General features: G+C 36.5%; 1 long non-coding RNA gene across 7 annotated transcripts in view; it reads right to left on the bottom strand.

The window, feature by feature from the left end:
- LOC102131474 (uncharacterized) overlaps window positions 1-15241 on the bottom strand; it is a 183116-nt gene that overhangs the window by 55165 nt on the left and 112710 nt on the right. For 5 of the 7 annotated variants that reach the window (XR_010585778.1, XR_010585776.2, XR_012433225.1 and 2 more), the window contains exon 4: window positions 1934-2091. The exons of the other annotated variants lie outside the window; for them this stretch is intronic. This is a non-coding gene — a long non-coding RNA (uncharacterized lncRNA). The remainder of the gene's footprint in view (window positions 1-1933; window positions 2092-15241) is intronic. 7 annotated transcript variants of the gene reach the window in all.

Genomic DNA, 15241 nt, shown 5'->3' with positions numbered 1-15241 from the left:
CATTAAATAAATAAGAATGGTTTCCAAAGAGCAAGCCAAAAATAGGATTGGGGATAGGAAATTAAAGCAGAAGAATAAAATAATAAAAACAGGAGCTTTGCAATACAGTGAGAATTTAATCATATGAATTTTTGCCCCTATGATTTCTAAACATAAATTTTTTTATAATAAACCCTAAGGAAAGAATTGACTAAAATGAACAGATTACATTCAGAACACTTTGTAAGGAAACAAATTTTAAGCACAGTTTTGGAGTCACAGAGACTGGTTTGAGAAAAGATGAACTAGGAAAGAACACATCATGGCCAAGACTTAGAGGTAGGGACAGGAGAAGGATGTGTGAGAATTATATAGGGCTTATTGTGACAGAAATTTAATGAAAGCCTGACAGGGTGTGACAATAGATGAAAGAATAAGGCAGAGTCTATTGTAATCTGTGATTAGGGCTTTTATTAGGATCTTTCTATAGTTTGGGAGGCCTTTAAGTCTTGCTGGACACATTTGAACAGAGTGTAAAATGAATCCTGTGGAAGAGGAGCTCTTGAATATCCATATGTTGATCCACTGTCCTTCAGAAATCACACTGATCAGAGTTTCTGTGACACTTTATTGGTCTGAGAAACCAATATAAGTTTTCGGAGGGTATTAGGAATTATTCTTCCTCTAAAATACAAAACAAACAAACAAAAACCAAAAACTAAAGAAAGAAAAGGAAAGAAAGAAAGAGAAGAAAGAAAGAAAGAGAAAGAACAAACGAATGAAAGAGAGAGAAGAAAGAAAAAAAGAAAGAGAAAGAAAGAAAGAAAGAAAGAAAGAAAGAAAGAAAGAAAGAAAGAAAGAAAGAAAGAAAGAAAGAAAAGCGAGCAAGCAATAAAAACAACTTTTATTGGTATTGCAGCTCATACTGACAGAAACTACTGAAGGGGCAGGAATTGGAAATAGACTATACATGGTTTTCTGTTTTATCATCTCACTGTCACCTATCACAGCCTCTGAAATTATTAACTCCTTTCTTTAACATCTTAAACACCTTTTATTTAAATCAAAAACTCTCTTTATTAGAAGAGCTGATTTATCCTGGTTAAAAAAAAAAACATATTTTAATCACTATTGAAGAAACTGTAAATTGCCAGGGCAAATTATGAAGGGCAATTTGACAGTGTATATCGTTTTAAAATGTTAATATTTTAATGCAATAATTTAACCCTCAGGAATTTTTCTTATTCGAATTTCTAAAGGAATAATCAAATATGCACAAAAACATTCACCATAATGTGATTGTAATAGCAAACAATGGGAAATAGCTAAATGAGTAATAACAAAGCATTAAAGAAATTATGGCAATTTTGTTTAATGGAAAGTCATTCAGTCACAAAAGCACATGTTTAAAAATATTTAGTAACATGGGAGAAACACTACAAATATGTGAGGAAGCAAGTTATAAAAACATACCAAGATTGGGAAAATATGTTTAAATACAAACAGTTTTTATTGCTGAGTGTGAAACTACATCAAAATAACTTTCATTTCTTTCTCTTCCAATTTATCCTAAGTGACCATGTGCTGCTATTATAAAACAAACTAAATGATATATGTACCATATATAGTACTATAGAACTATAATACTATATTGAATAAATAAGTTAAATGTTGTTGAAACTGTCAATTTAAATAATTCATAATCACTCCTTTTATCTGTTAAAATGTATGTTTCGATTCCTCTAAGCAATCTTCAAGAATGGAAAATTTTGATATACATTCAACCACATTTTGGAAATTATCCAGCAGTGTTTGAGGTATATATCCTACCTGGATACAGGGGATTTGAGTAACAGAAACTGGTCAAATTAATAGAGGATTTCACACCCTGAGAGAATTAAAGGATATTTAAAAGGCAACAAAAGCTATGTTTCTGCAAAACAAAGTCAAGTACCTTGTTCAAAAGGGCGTTTACACTAATTCATACTCCAAGCCTCAGGATGGATTCACATTCTCATTCACTGCTCCCAGTATCTAGGGCACTTCCCAATCACCAGCGGTGCCATGGTGGTGTGTTTAATAATAGATAGTGAAATGAAGATGCAGCTCACTCTGGAAATTATGAGAGAAATTCAGAAAAATAAATAAAGGCGATGAAGGCAATGACCATAACCTATTAAATGCTGGTCACCTTCTGTTTTCTCCTCTTATCTCTCCCCTGAGGTTCTTAACAAAGTACTCCCAACAACAGGTAATATTACATTCAGCCATGTAACCACCTGCAGAATTTCTGATTAGCAGGGATCACAGTATATTTTCATTTGCAGGAACCAATCCTTTAATCCTCAACATAGAAAATGAGCCACACACTATGACAGACCCAGAACACAGAGTGTCAACTTTTCTTGCTTATAAATAAATGGCGGGGAAATCTAGCTTGATTTCAAGAGATCGTGATTTGAGGCTCAACATTGCAGCCGGACCACGAAGGTGCTAAGAATGAACTCTGAATTCTTTCCGCTGCTTTCAAGAGTGTTTCCTGGGTGAAATGTGTAGATTCCTGGGTTGTTCAAAGAGTTTATGAAAGAAAGAGAAAGTATTCCTATTGTTTGCTCCATCAGAACCATGGGCTTGCCTCTCCCAGGACTGGGATTAATCACTGTGCCCCTTTATAAGAAGCGTGCTTCAGGAAATGAGCAGAGCATGAAATGGAGTAGCTGGAAAATGATCTCACATCAAGGTACCAACAGATCAAATAAATATTCTCTGTCCCCAAATGGAACAATATTTTCCCTCACTCTTTCTTGGCCATTACCAGTCAGAAATCATGGGACTGGAGTTGGATTGCTTCGTGATCTGTCAAAAGAAACTAAAAATAAAATCATTCTACATTATGGGAACACTTGAGTTGCATTTTCATACAACTTTTTCAAACTGCAAGACTTCTGCCATGAAAGAAACACTTACTAATTTGCCAAGGCCTCAGAGGCCTGGAATGCATAATGGCCCATTCAAACCAGAAGTCAACATTTAGATTGGTAGTTTAAGTAAGTGCCAACTCAGACGAGAAGGCACAATGTTTTCCATCATAAAGGCCATAAAAAGTCATATACATTGCTCATAAATATGAGATGGATCAAGACTGACTCTGAGGTCTAAAAGCTATGATCTCTTGCAATTTGTTTTTCACTTTTAGTAAATAAAAATACAATGTATACTAGGTTAATAGAGTATATACCTTCTAAAATGCCATTTTTTTTTCAGCATTATCTTGGCATACTTTTATAGTTCAGTTTGAACATCATCCAGTATAGAGAAACTGAAATGGATCAAGGTTTGACAAATAGGAAGCTAGAGGGGGAATAAAAGAATTGCCCTGAACAAGAAAAATAATCAAAGACACAGAGGGTGAGAAAAGGATCTGTTTTCTATCTCCAGTGGAATCAGATAAAGAGAAAAAGAGTTTAACTGGCAAAAGAATAGTTTAATTTAGACATCTTGAAGATCTTCCTGTTCTGTCATCTGCCGATAATATCCAACTTTTAATAAGAGCTAAATGCTTTAGATGCAACGCAGGTATGAATTTCACCATCACAAATTCGTGTCAGCAGAAAATGTGATTTTCTTTATTGCCATATTTGTCAGATCTCTGATCCGAGCCCCCAGCATACTTCAGGCAAGCAATTTAATCGTGTCATTTCTGATTATTTTTCATTCAAATGCAGTGATTTGTTGGTCAGTTCATGCCTAGAGGGTCAGAAATCCTATAGTTCGGTCTTCCTTTCGGGGTTTCTCTCTCTCCTGCCATCCAAAAGCCTACAGGAACAAGAGCAGATGAAGTATCTCACACACTCTGCATCTTTCCTTTGGTCCAGACAATCCCTCCACTCCTTCGTCCGGGGCCTGGCTTGGTCTTCAGTCTCCTAGAATTTCTCTCTATCCACCTACAGTCCTCCCCTGAGCTCCCCACCCCACAGCCCATCTGCAGTGTCCCCCGATCCAGAAAACAGCTGAAACACTGCTGAACTTTGAACATTCACTAACTTTTCTGAGTTCATGCCTTTTTTATTTCCAGCCATTTCCTACATCTAATATTTATTCAAACTCCATCCATTCCTCAAAGCCCCAAATACTTTCCTCTGATCCGTTTAATCAGAAGGAACTTTTCTGAGTTCACAGCCTGTCTCTCTCCCACAGCCTTTGTCACTTTCTGGGGGTGCAAACATCCAGCAGGCATATGCCTGTGCAGGTAGAATCCTTGTTGACTGCTGGCATCCATATCTTTAGTCCTATGTTTGTCCCAGTTGCCTCTTGGCTTTATCCCACTGGTTGTTTTACATTTTTAACACCACCTCTGCCTTCTGTCCTCGGTTATAAGTTACATTCATGCCTTCCTCTCCTACTGTAAACTTGAAGAAAGGCAAGTGCTTCCATTTGGTAGCTTATACAGTGCCCTGCACATAGTAGACAATCAAAATTAGTTATTAAATGAAGCTTCTGGTAAAACTAGGCAAAGGCCACAGCATTTCCAATGATATAAGAATGAAATAGGCAGGTTGTATCTTCATCATGGGCATAGAAATACAACTGACTTGCAAGTGTAACTGTTCTGTCTACTCCCTAATGCCCGCTCAAAGTCTCATAATTTTTAATTTGAAAAGAGAACCAGTGGGGTATTGTGGTTTTAATTTGTGGGGAAAAAGGAAAATAAAATTATTCAAATTTTGCTCTTCTGCCACTGACAGATAATAATATCACTGTCATCATGCAGTGCATATTTAAAAGGCAGTTGAGCGATTCTATCCATCTTTTCCCCAATTTAACAATCCATTTTAATTTCTGTTCCCTCTCAGGAGGATTCTAACTCAGCAGCCACTTTGTCACTTTTGTGCTCCTCTGCTACCCTGATATAAAAGCAGAAATAATACATACAGTATAAAAATAATGTAATTCACAAGCACCAAATCTGAAGAAATTCATAGAATCTGTTGCACAGCATGATTGTATAAAGAATTGACCTTTGTTTCAGAACCATTCCGTGAAAACAAAATAAATGAAAAAATGAGCCACTCCCACCTTATGGTAGATACTGAAAAACCAAATTTTTATCCGTGTATAAGACTGAGTTCATGAAAATAGAGAACAGCAAAAAGTTTTTGAGATGTGGAGGTTGGCCGGTGTGCTTTTCTCACCTCCTAGCTAAGAGACTGGTGCTTACACACTAGCTTCTCAGGTCATGGATTCAGTATCCTGTCTTCACAAAGTAACAAATAAATATTTGCAGTACTTGTGAGATCACTGGCGCACTGCTGAAACCATGAATGTTAAACTCACAAATGCCAAATGACTTCTGTTCAGTCAGTCACCAATTTAACACTTAGCTTTGGGGTTATCCATGTTTAAGTGGCTGTTCTGCTACTACCACTTGCATTCAAAGTTCCTGAAAGAGCTGCAACCCCCACCCCCCACCTCCCATGTCATCCTCAGTCTCCTGGATACTTCGGGCTCAGCGGAGTTTAGGGTTTGATAAGGTTCAGAAAGCTCAGTGTCTGGAAGAGACTGGATCCTGGATTCAAATCTGTAGCCATGATTCTCAGAGTATGGGCCACAATCCCTGTGCATTGGAATCTCCTGGGTGCCTAATGAAAATGCAGATTCTTGTTAACAACACCTGATCTACTGAACTAGCATCTCTAGTGGCTCAGCTCAGGAATCAGCATTTTTAATTCAGTACTCATGAATCATTTTAATTTTTTAAAAAATTACCACATTAGAGATACCATGTAAATTTCAGATTACCTGAGATGCTTTACAATCCCAGATAAATAAGCTTTCAGCATAAATAGTTCTACTGACAACTTCAGTCAAAAGACCAAGGCACTATTCCCAAGTAGTGCCTCAACCTGCATAAAAGCTCATGACATTTTAAATCTGCAGAAAAATATTGAAATGAATTAGATACATTAAAATTAAATTTCCAATGATCTCAATACAATTTGCTGATGGTTTTAAAGAATATTTGAGTGACTCATTTGTTTCTCAAAATTCCCAAGCAAAGAAGCCCATTCAACTATTGTTAAACTAGAAGCCCCCAAACCAGAATTACACAGGTGACAATTCAGTCATGATGAGGTCTGAGAAGGGGTTGGCTGTCTCTGACTCTGACAGAACAATATTATTAGAGTAACTTTTATACAATTCACACATCTGTAATGACCATTCCAGACTTATTTTCAGAAGCCACGCATGACAATTGCAATACAAAAATATACTCCTATCCAAAACTAAATAGAAGAAAGAGGCTACTGTTTTACTTAGAACTGAGGGTTCTATTTTAGAGAAGAATTGAATTTTTCATTTTTCAAATGGCACATTATAAACATCACTGAGAGCATTTCCTTATTCAGTTTTGTGCAACTAATAGTTTCTTCAAGTTAGTTAGTTCTTTGCTAGCAATTAATTAGTAGGGTTAACATTGTTTTTATTGATCAGCCTGGGAGTAGTGATTGACAACATTAATATAATTGCTTTACTTCTCAGAAATCCTTGGTGTAAGAACCTAATAGTACTGAGGAAACAGTTGTGAGATAAACAAAAATAGATTGTATGCTTTAGAGTGGACCAATTGTGTTAACATGCTGCCAGGGCTTTGATAACTGAATTAACAGCTAAGGCTCCCTTTCCTTAAGTAGCTAAGAGCTTATTTTTCTGTCCTTCCCCTATACCTAGCCTGACGATGAATCTTCACAGACACCAGAAGAGAAGTGGTTCTGTGATTTTAGGTATAACCCCCACCTCACTGTTTCAATTACACTCATGATCAGTACATAAGGAAATCGTTTATAACCAAATTTGAAAATCCAAAGTTCAGTGGATAAGTTTAATGTCTTTTGTGAGAAATCAGAGACCAAAAGGAGGGGGAGGACAGCCTACTCTGCTTTCTACCTCTCTAGAGTTCCAAGGAAATTGCGTCTGTTCTCCTCTATTTGTCAGATGTGGAACTAATACTGGTGATGTCCAGAACAATTCTGGGTCTGCCTACAGTATTATTCCCAAAGATATCCCAAAGAGCTCCTAGGAAATAAAGATAAAGCCTAAGGATCAGATACATCTTGAGACTGATAGAGAGTTCCAAAAGTTTCTCTCCTTCAGTACTTTATTGTAGTGGACCTATGCCTGCAAAATGATTTGTCCTTTGTCCCCAACCTACTCCTTCTAAATGACTAAGTTAACTCTAATAATTACCAAAGCTGGCGAAGTTTTTAAAAATAGCTTTTCTTCTAGCTCAAATAACGGGGGAAAAAGTACAAGCTTTGTTTGAATATTTGCTCAAGATGATTTGTAACTATTTTAATGTTCAAATAAATATTTCAAGCTACTTCTGGCAAACATATAATTGCAGATCCCTTTCCAGTAAGGATAAGCATCACCACTTACTGAGTTCCAGATAGTTTTCAAGGTAGATTGAATATATTATCATCAATTCTTACAACAACTTGGGAAATTGCAGCCCAGTTTAATGGATAAGGAAACTAACTGATAGGATAAATTATTACTACAAGATCAGGCTGGTAATAAGAGGCAAAACTCAAATCTCTCTTGTTCCAAATACCGTGTCTTTTGTGCTATAGCTGACTTCCTCTTTGCAGAACTCCCCAGATTCCATTTAATCTTCCTGCTCAAAGATGTCATTGTTCCCTTTACTATGATAACTGTTATGGATTTGGGGTTGCTGCTGGTGGTAGTGCTATCAAACAGAAAATAGTAAGGTGATGAAGATCACAGATACCATGTCAGCCTCTCTGGGTCTGAATCTTAGTTCCACCCTTTGCTATCTGAGTGTCCTTATGTATGTAACTCAACTTAGTGCCTTTATTTCCTCCTCTTTAAAATGGAGAATAATAATAGCACCACCTCACATGGCTGTTGCAAGAATTAAATGAATGAATTCAGTGCTTCTCAAACATCAATATTCATCCAAATGGCCTGGGAATCTGGTAAACCTGTGGATCCTGACTCCAAGAGCTAAAGTGGAGCCTGAGATTCTGCATGCAGGATACTTAGGACAGTGGCTGACATGGAATGAGTTTTCAATAAATGTCATCTGTGATCATTTAATGATCAGATAAAAGAAGATCTGTTGGAGAAAATATTAATTTCACACGTTTAAATAAATTTTTGAGATAATGATGATTTAAGAGATCCTGTACTGTGCAAGCCAGTCCACCATGCCAGACCTTCTATAGGGTTTCACCTTTGCATGACTGAGGAGTCAAGTACAGGTCACCTTTTTTTTTTTTTTTTTTTTTTTTTTTTTTTTTTTTTTTAACTGGAAATGGTATAATTTTCAAAATGCAGTTAGGAGGAATGTGACTCACAGTGATATAGCCCCCTAAAGAGCAATTTATTTATTGAACAAACATCTATGTAGTATATGTCAGGTATCAAACCAGGCACTGGGAATACTTGGCCATACCATCATTTTAAGCTTTTCCTCCATAGAAAATATAGCATATATCCCCTAAAACTAATTGGAAACTAACTGGTTGCAAAGTGGGTGTTATAGGGAATATCTGTCCTTCCCTAAATCTGTGTTCCTTTTCACTTATCTATCATTTTCTATTTATTTTCCCACTTTTAATCTGATTAAGTACAGCCCTCCTCTGGACAATTCCTGAGCATATCCACTGTCTCATCCACTGCACACGTTTTTACAGTATTGAGTTCATATATAATATATAGCTTTTAGCACTGTGTGGTGGAAAAAATAGTTAACAATTAACTTTAATTTATTTACATGTTCTACATTGTTTTCAAAAATCTCCTATACTGCCACAAAAGAAAATTTTTCTTGTTCATGTACCTTACATATTTGTGAGCAATAAAGGAGGACTTAAAGACCTAAATTCAACCTTTAAAAAAAGGACTAATTTATAACCATGTTTAATTCTATGATATAAAGGCATTAGAATCTTAGCTGAAAGCAAAATCCCAGGACACCTGGTTTGACAGATGCCTTTTCAATGAAACATATCTATATTAACCTAGTTTGCACACTTTTACAGGTCTATCTTATATCAGCTTAATCCTTATGGACATCACTCTCATATTATCCCTCAGGAGGTAGTAATAATGGTTTCACATGTTAGAAAACCCCACTTGCTAACAGCATTCCTACGATTTTCCCTTTTGCTGTAAAGCTACAGATTTTTGGCTTATGTTCTGCTAAATGCTCAAAAGAATAAAACAGAAAGCGGTTGTTCCTAATTAAACCTATTTGAGTCACAGATCCCTTTGAGCATCTGATGAGTTTATGGATCCTTTCTCCAGAAAAAATAACCACATGAACATACTTGGAGAGTCCAGGTATAATTTCAGTAGTTTTATAGACTTCCCAAAGTACATCCATGCAATGACCTTAGGTTGAGAGTGCCTATTGTAAGAGCTCTCCAGCCTGTCTACAACCATCAGTGTATATTACAGCAGAACCCTTTCCTCTGAGCCATTTACACTGAGAAGGTGGGAAGCAGTTAGGCACCCAAGTACTTTTGAATGAAGATGAAGTCTCATGTTACCTATCAAACACAAGCCCCAAAACTGTAATTGACACAAGAACCTAACTCATATGATCTGACATCATGGTGCTGTGACCTGTGGAACAGTTCTCAAGAAAAAAAAAAAAAACTTAAGAGTGAATAGTCGATGCTTATCAGGCTTCTTCAAGGAAAGGCTCTGGACATGTGAGGATGTATTTATGCATGCACCTAGGCTTATGGAGGTGACCGACACCTTGATGCCACTAGCACGTTCCTCTTTAGAGATGGAGATGTAGGTACAGCTGTGATGGTAGATGATAGAAAAACACCTGTTTGTTATTACAGAAAGGATTCTGACTCAGAGCCAGGAAAGTCAGTTGTTTAATCCCAATTGCCACTAAATACGTGATCTTAAGCAAGTCATTTTATTTCCCTTGGCTCAAGTTTATTAATCTGTTACAATTGTGTAATGGCATGTGACTTTCATACCTCAGAGTCTTCTCTGAGTATAAAATCAAATAACTTGGGGAAGGTATTTTGGAAAAAAACTTATATATAAATTCTCACAAAAGCACCATACGTTATGAACATTTTCAAAAATACCATCAAAGATGTTGGAAGACCCTTTTCAAGTCTTACTTTTCTTACTTAAAAGTCTTACTTAAAGTCAAGTCTTACTTGACTCGTTTTGCTATTACTACTCTTATCATTACTACCCCAATAGTATAGAGGCAGGAAATTTTCTTTATTTGCTTTGATGTTCCAATTTTTTTAAAAAACAACAGCAACTGAAGGGAACTCCTCTTATGTATATGTGGATCTGTAAAGTCATTGCAAGGAAGTCCCTGTGTTTTTAATCTCAATAATTCACTTTCTTACTAAAGCTCTGAAAGCCTTTCCAAATAGGTTAAACTAATTTAGAGAGAGTCTGAAGAAAATGTTGAATGTATAATTCATTCTGATTAATAAATAATCTTTAACCATAGTTAAGAAAATTTCCTCTTGGATGATAACCTTTGATTACTAAGAGTTTCAAACTTCAAATGCAAGTTTATCACTTTTTTTAGAAAAAGAAATATGGCAGAAACTCTTGCTTTTACTTCAAAGTAATACTACACTAATGGAAAAATAAATTCTACATTGTTCCATTCTCATGTGTTTTTATTAGACCTTAATGGATGTAGAAAATTCTGATTGTGTTACCTTAATCTAATAAAAGACTCTTAGAAGGTAATGAGCATCACAGACCCTGTTTCTCCAGTTGGGTCTTCTCTGATAATTCATCTAGTTGGAATTCTCTGTAATTATATAGCATTTAGATTCTCTTCTCAATGTACTCATTGCTTTTATGTCAATTGCCAGAATTCTTCAGGGCAGAATAAGCTGGGCCTTTATTTCCCTCTACTGCTTCATTGGTAATTGTTTGAAGAGTACTATGAAGATTCTTTTTTAATTCCTCTCACTTTGAGGTAAGCCTTTATAAAGGCAGTCATAATGTGGAAAGCGGAGACTTGTGCTGAGAATGACATTGTTTCATAAAAATGTCAGTGATTATTAATTCATAGAAGATTTGTGAGGCAAGTGGAAAGACCTGATATGCCTCATTTCCTTGACCATATTCATTTTTACCCTGGAATATACATTTTGCTAATTACTATTTAAAATTGCATTTGCCTTTTACCCAGTCACAATCATGTTCATTTTAATTAGTTTAAGTTTGTGGGATGTAAAAATGTTTTCCTATTCATCAAGATGTCACTAAAATAATACCATGCAGAGCCTTGGGCATTCCTGAGAAGGAAGAGTTCTGCATAACAGATTACAGGACACTATCCCAACGACATGTATCTAAGGAGTACAAAAATATACAGCCCAAGAAAAATAACTTATTTCCAAGCCACTTATCACTAAGAATTCAGCAATTCCAAGGAGTAATTACATTAACCTACACTGCTCTCTAAATTTGCTCAAGTAAACCTCCAGGAACACAGAGCGCTGTTTTAATACAGTACTGCATTAACCCCAAAGACTGTTCAACTGAAGTTATGTTTCTTTCCAGTACCAGATTTTTACAACTTGCTTTCAAATGCCTGGAATGTTCTCTGAGACTCCCATGTGCATCCAAAGGTCAGGGAATTGACATTTCAATATCAGCAACATGACTTCGGAAGCTAGCAGAAAGATAAACACAGTGAGTCACTTGTCCAATCTTGACAAGTAATATGGCTCATGCAATCTGAGGCATCCCAAGTGAAAACAACAGATGTTAGTATCTGCTTTGGGTAAGAGACCCTGGCAGGTCATAGCCAGTATAAAGAATGAGCATTTTAAACTCCCTAAAATAGAGCTATCAGGCTAAGAGGATCTAAATCCAGAAATTATAGCCACCCTCAGAATTCATATTGCAAATTCTGAAAACGAACAAAATTAAATGCCAGTCTTTGGAGACATTTTCTGAACGACAGATATTTTTGTGCCAATAAGTGCTGCAATTGAGTTTTAAGTAGATTTGGAGCAAGAACGGAGCTGAAGAATTTTTAATGAAGGCTTTAACAGGGTTTACATTTATAATAATGAAATTTTTTCCCAATCCTTCCTGAAATGTTCATTTAATACACATACATCCACTCAAATACATCTTTCTCAAACAAGACTTCTGAAATAAATTCTAATAAATTTTAAGCTTTCATAGAGTTGACTCATTTATCTGGTTTGATGGCTTACCCAGAGGAGGTGCTCAATTCCTATTTGTTGAATAAATTATGTTTTCAATGTCATTTTCTTTCAAAAAAAAAAAAAACAAAAGAGCCCCTGACCCCATGCCTATCCTATTCATGTCAAAACTCTCCTTCAGTCCTGTTTTCCACCACTCTCCCACACTGTTCTGGGACCTATTTCCCTATGGCATTCTTGCTACCAGGATTGCTCTCCCTCTGTCCCTCTGTCTTCTCTGTCCTATTCACCATCAAGTTCCAATTCAAGTCCCACCTTTTCAATAAATTCTTTTCCTACTGCTTAGCCCACAAAGCTGTTTGTATGGTTGTTTCACCCTCAGAGTCCAGCAGTTCTCCTGTAGCTCTTCTCTAGTTGTCAAACCTGTGTTCAATTTGTGATGCAAACAGAATGCGGCTCCTTCAGAGAGAGTAAGGATCATGTCTCTGCTCCTATTCCCTGCAAGTTCCAGTCTAAAGAATGAATATAGGGGCTGGGTCAGGCATGGTGGCTTATGCCTGTAATCCCAGCACTTTGGAAGGCCGAGATGGGTGGATCATCTGAGGTCAAGAGTTCGAGACCAGCCTGGCCAACATGGCGAAATCTTGTCTCTAGTAAAAAATATAAAAATTAGCCAGGCGTGGTGGTGTGTGCCAGTAGTCCCCAGCTACCTGGGAAGCTGAGACAGAAGGATCACTTGAACCTGGGAGGTGGAGGTTGCAGTGAGCTGAGATCGCGCCACTGCACTCCAACCTGGGTGACAGAGCAAGACCCTGCCTCAAAATAAATAAATAAATAAAAATTTTAAAATAATGAATATAGGATATGATGGGCTCCTAAAGCCTCAGCTAAGAGATTCTCATGGAGTCAGAACAGCCCAGTTAACCTAAGGATTTAGTTCACTGCTATTAATAAATATGGCTCAGTTTTAAGCTCAGATCATGAGAGCTATGCCAGACCCTTTCGAAATGGACTAGGTGTGTGATTTCCTTGTAGAATTCTTGCAAAATTTGAATAATACAGTTGGCTCTCCCTGTCCATGGGTTCTATATCTTTGGATTTAACCAACGGCAGATCAAACATATTCAGAAAACAAAATGGATGGTCGCATCTGTACTGAGCGTGTATAGACTTTTTAAACTTGTCATTATTCCCTAAACAATACAGTAAAACAACTGTTTAGTATTTACATTGTGTAAAGTTTTATAGGGAAGCTACAGATTATTTAAAGTATACAGGAGAATGTGCGTAGTTACATGAAAATGTTACACTATTTCATATAAACACTTGAGTATTTATGGATTTCGTATGGAAGAAGTGGTCCTGGAATCAATTCCCTACAGATACCAAGGGATGACTGTTTATGACCCCAGACCCACAAAACTCAGTTTTTTGAGTAATACAAGTTCTGCATTGATATCAGTCTCTCCTTTTCGTCTTAAATCAGATATGCCAATCTTTGTATTGAGAGAGTGAGTTCAGACTGATGTATAAATATATAATTTATAATTACTGGGAACTTTGTGCAATTCTTTTTAGAGAATGGGTTTTGCATTGTTGAGATCCCCACATTCTATTTCAAATTGTACTCTGGAGTACCTGTGACCACAATATCGTAGCATGAAGAAGCAAGAATTACCTTATTCCTAGTTCTATTTTCCCACAGACTCACTAAACCAAAATTTACAGAGTTTAAAAGTGAGCCAGTTTTCCTAAAACTCAGAAGTTTCTGATAGCAACATCTGTGAAAGAGAGTCAAGTAAGGAAAATAGATCACCATCCTTACAGCAGGGTAAGGATAATTGATAAACACTGGATCAAAAGTGAGCTGAGATCACACCACTGCACTCCAGCCTGGGTGACAGAGTGAGACTCTGTCTCAAAAAAAAAAAATAGAAAGAAACACAAAGGAGAACCAGAAAGAAAGAGTGAGAGAAAAAAGGAAAAGGGAATAAAAGTCAAGAATCACGTATGATCTGAAATAGAAACTAGCTCTAAGGTGACACTTATATAGAAGTCTACATGAAAGCTTTGCATCTCTTCAGCTAATATAGAATGGGATCCAGTCTTCACTACAAACCTGTTACAAAGCTCAAGTTTGCCCAAAATGTTTCAAATACTTATTCATTCAATACATTTTTCTGAGCTACTACTATGTGCCTGGCACTCTTTAAAATATCCATATATCAGTGAACAAGACAAAGTCTTTATTCTCAGGACATTTGTGGTTTCATAAATGGCCGGGATCTAATTTATCAGACAAAATAGTAGTATGCATTAATTGAACAACTACTAAGTTCCAGGCACTTTGTATGTCATATCTGATTTAATCTTCAAAATAACTCTAAGAGGTAGAAATAGTACTGTCCCTTTTTATAGTTGAAGAAACTGAAGTTAAGAAAGAGCTAAATAACTTCCATAGGGTCATACATCAAATAAGAATTTGAGCTTGGATTTGCACCCACATGTCCCTGACTGTTAAGCAGGACAGTCCAAACAGGCTTTAAATACCAGAGCACTAACAAAGTGGTCAAAAATATATTCCACCTCATAGATGTTCTGTGTTGTAGTAAACACTTGAAATTGGGAAAGGTTTGATTCTTGATATATTAAATTAATTTTACATTATGAGATTTATTTTGTGTAGAGCTATTAGGATAGCAAATTGCAGGATAATTTTTTTCATATTAAACCCTTTACCAGTTAAACTTAACGTACCTTATGCAGCCTCCTGCAGTATCCTCAATTGTCTGTAAGAATGACATTTTGCTTGCCTACAAAATATAATTTTAAAACATTTCCAAAAATCCTCAAATGAAAAGCATTTTACTGACTGACAAAGACAGCTCAGTATTTTCTTTCCTTTGAGTTCTCTGGCTTCTTTTTCTATTTGGTTCTCACCTTCCACCTTTCCAAAGCATCTGAACCTTGGTCCAGGGAACCCACTAGCTCTGGCAAGTGAGACTCTCGGCAGCGCTAGGGTTCACCACCAAGCCAGCAACTGTGGACGTCAT

The sequence above is a fragment of the Macaca fascicularis genome, chromosome 3, assembly GCF_037993035.2.
Source record: "Macaca fascicularis isolate 582-1 chromosome 3, T2T-MFA8v1.1".
NCBI classification, from domain to species: domain Eukaryota; kingdom Metazoa; phylum Chordata; class Mammalia; order Primates; family Cercopithecidae; genus Macaca; species Macaca fascicularis.
Note: the sequence above shows the minus strand (reverse complement) of the source record. Positions and strands in the feature narration are given on the sequence as shown.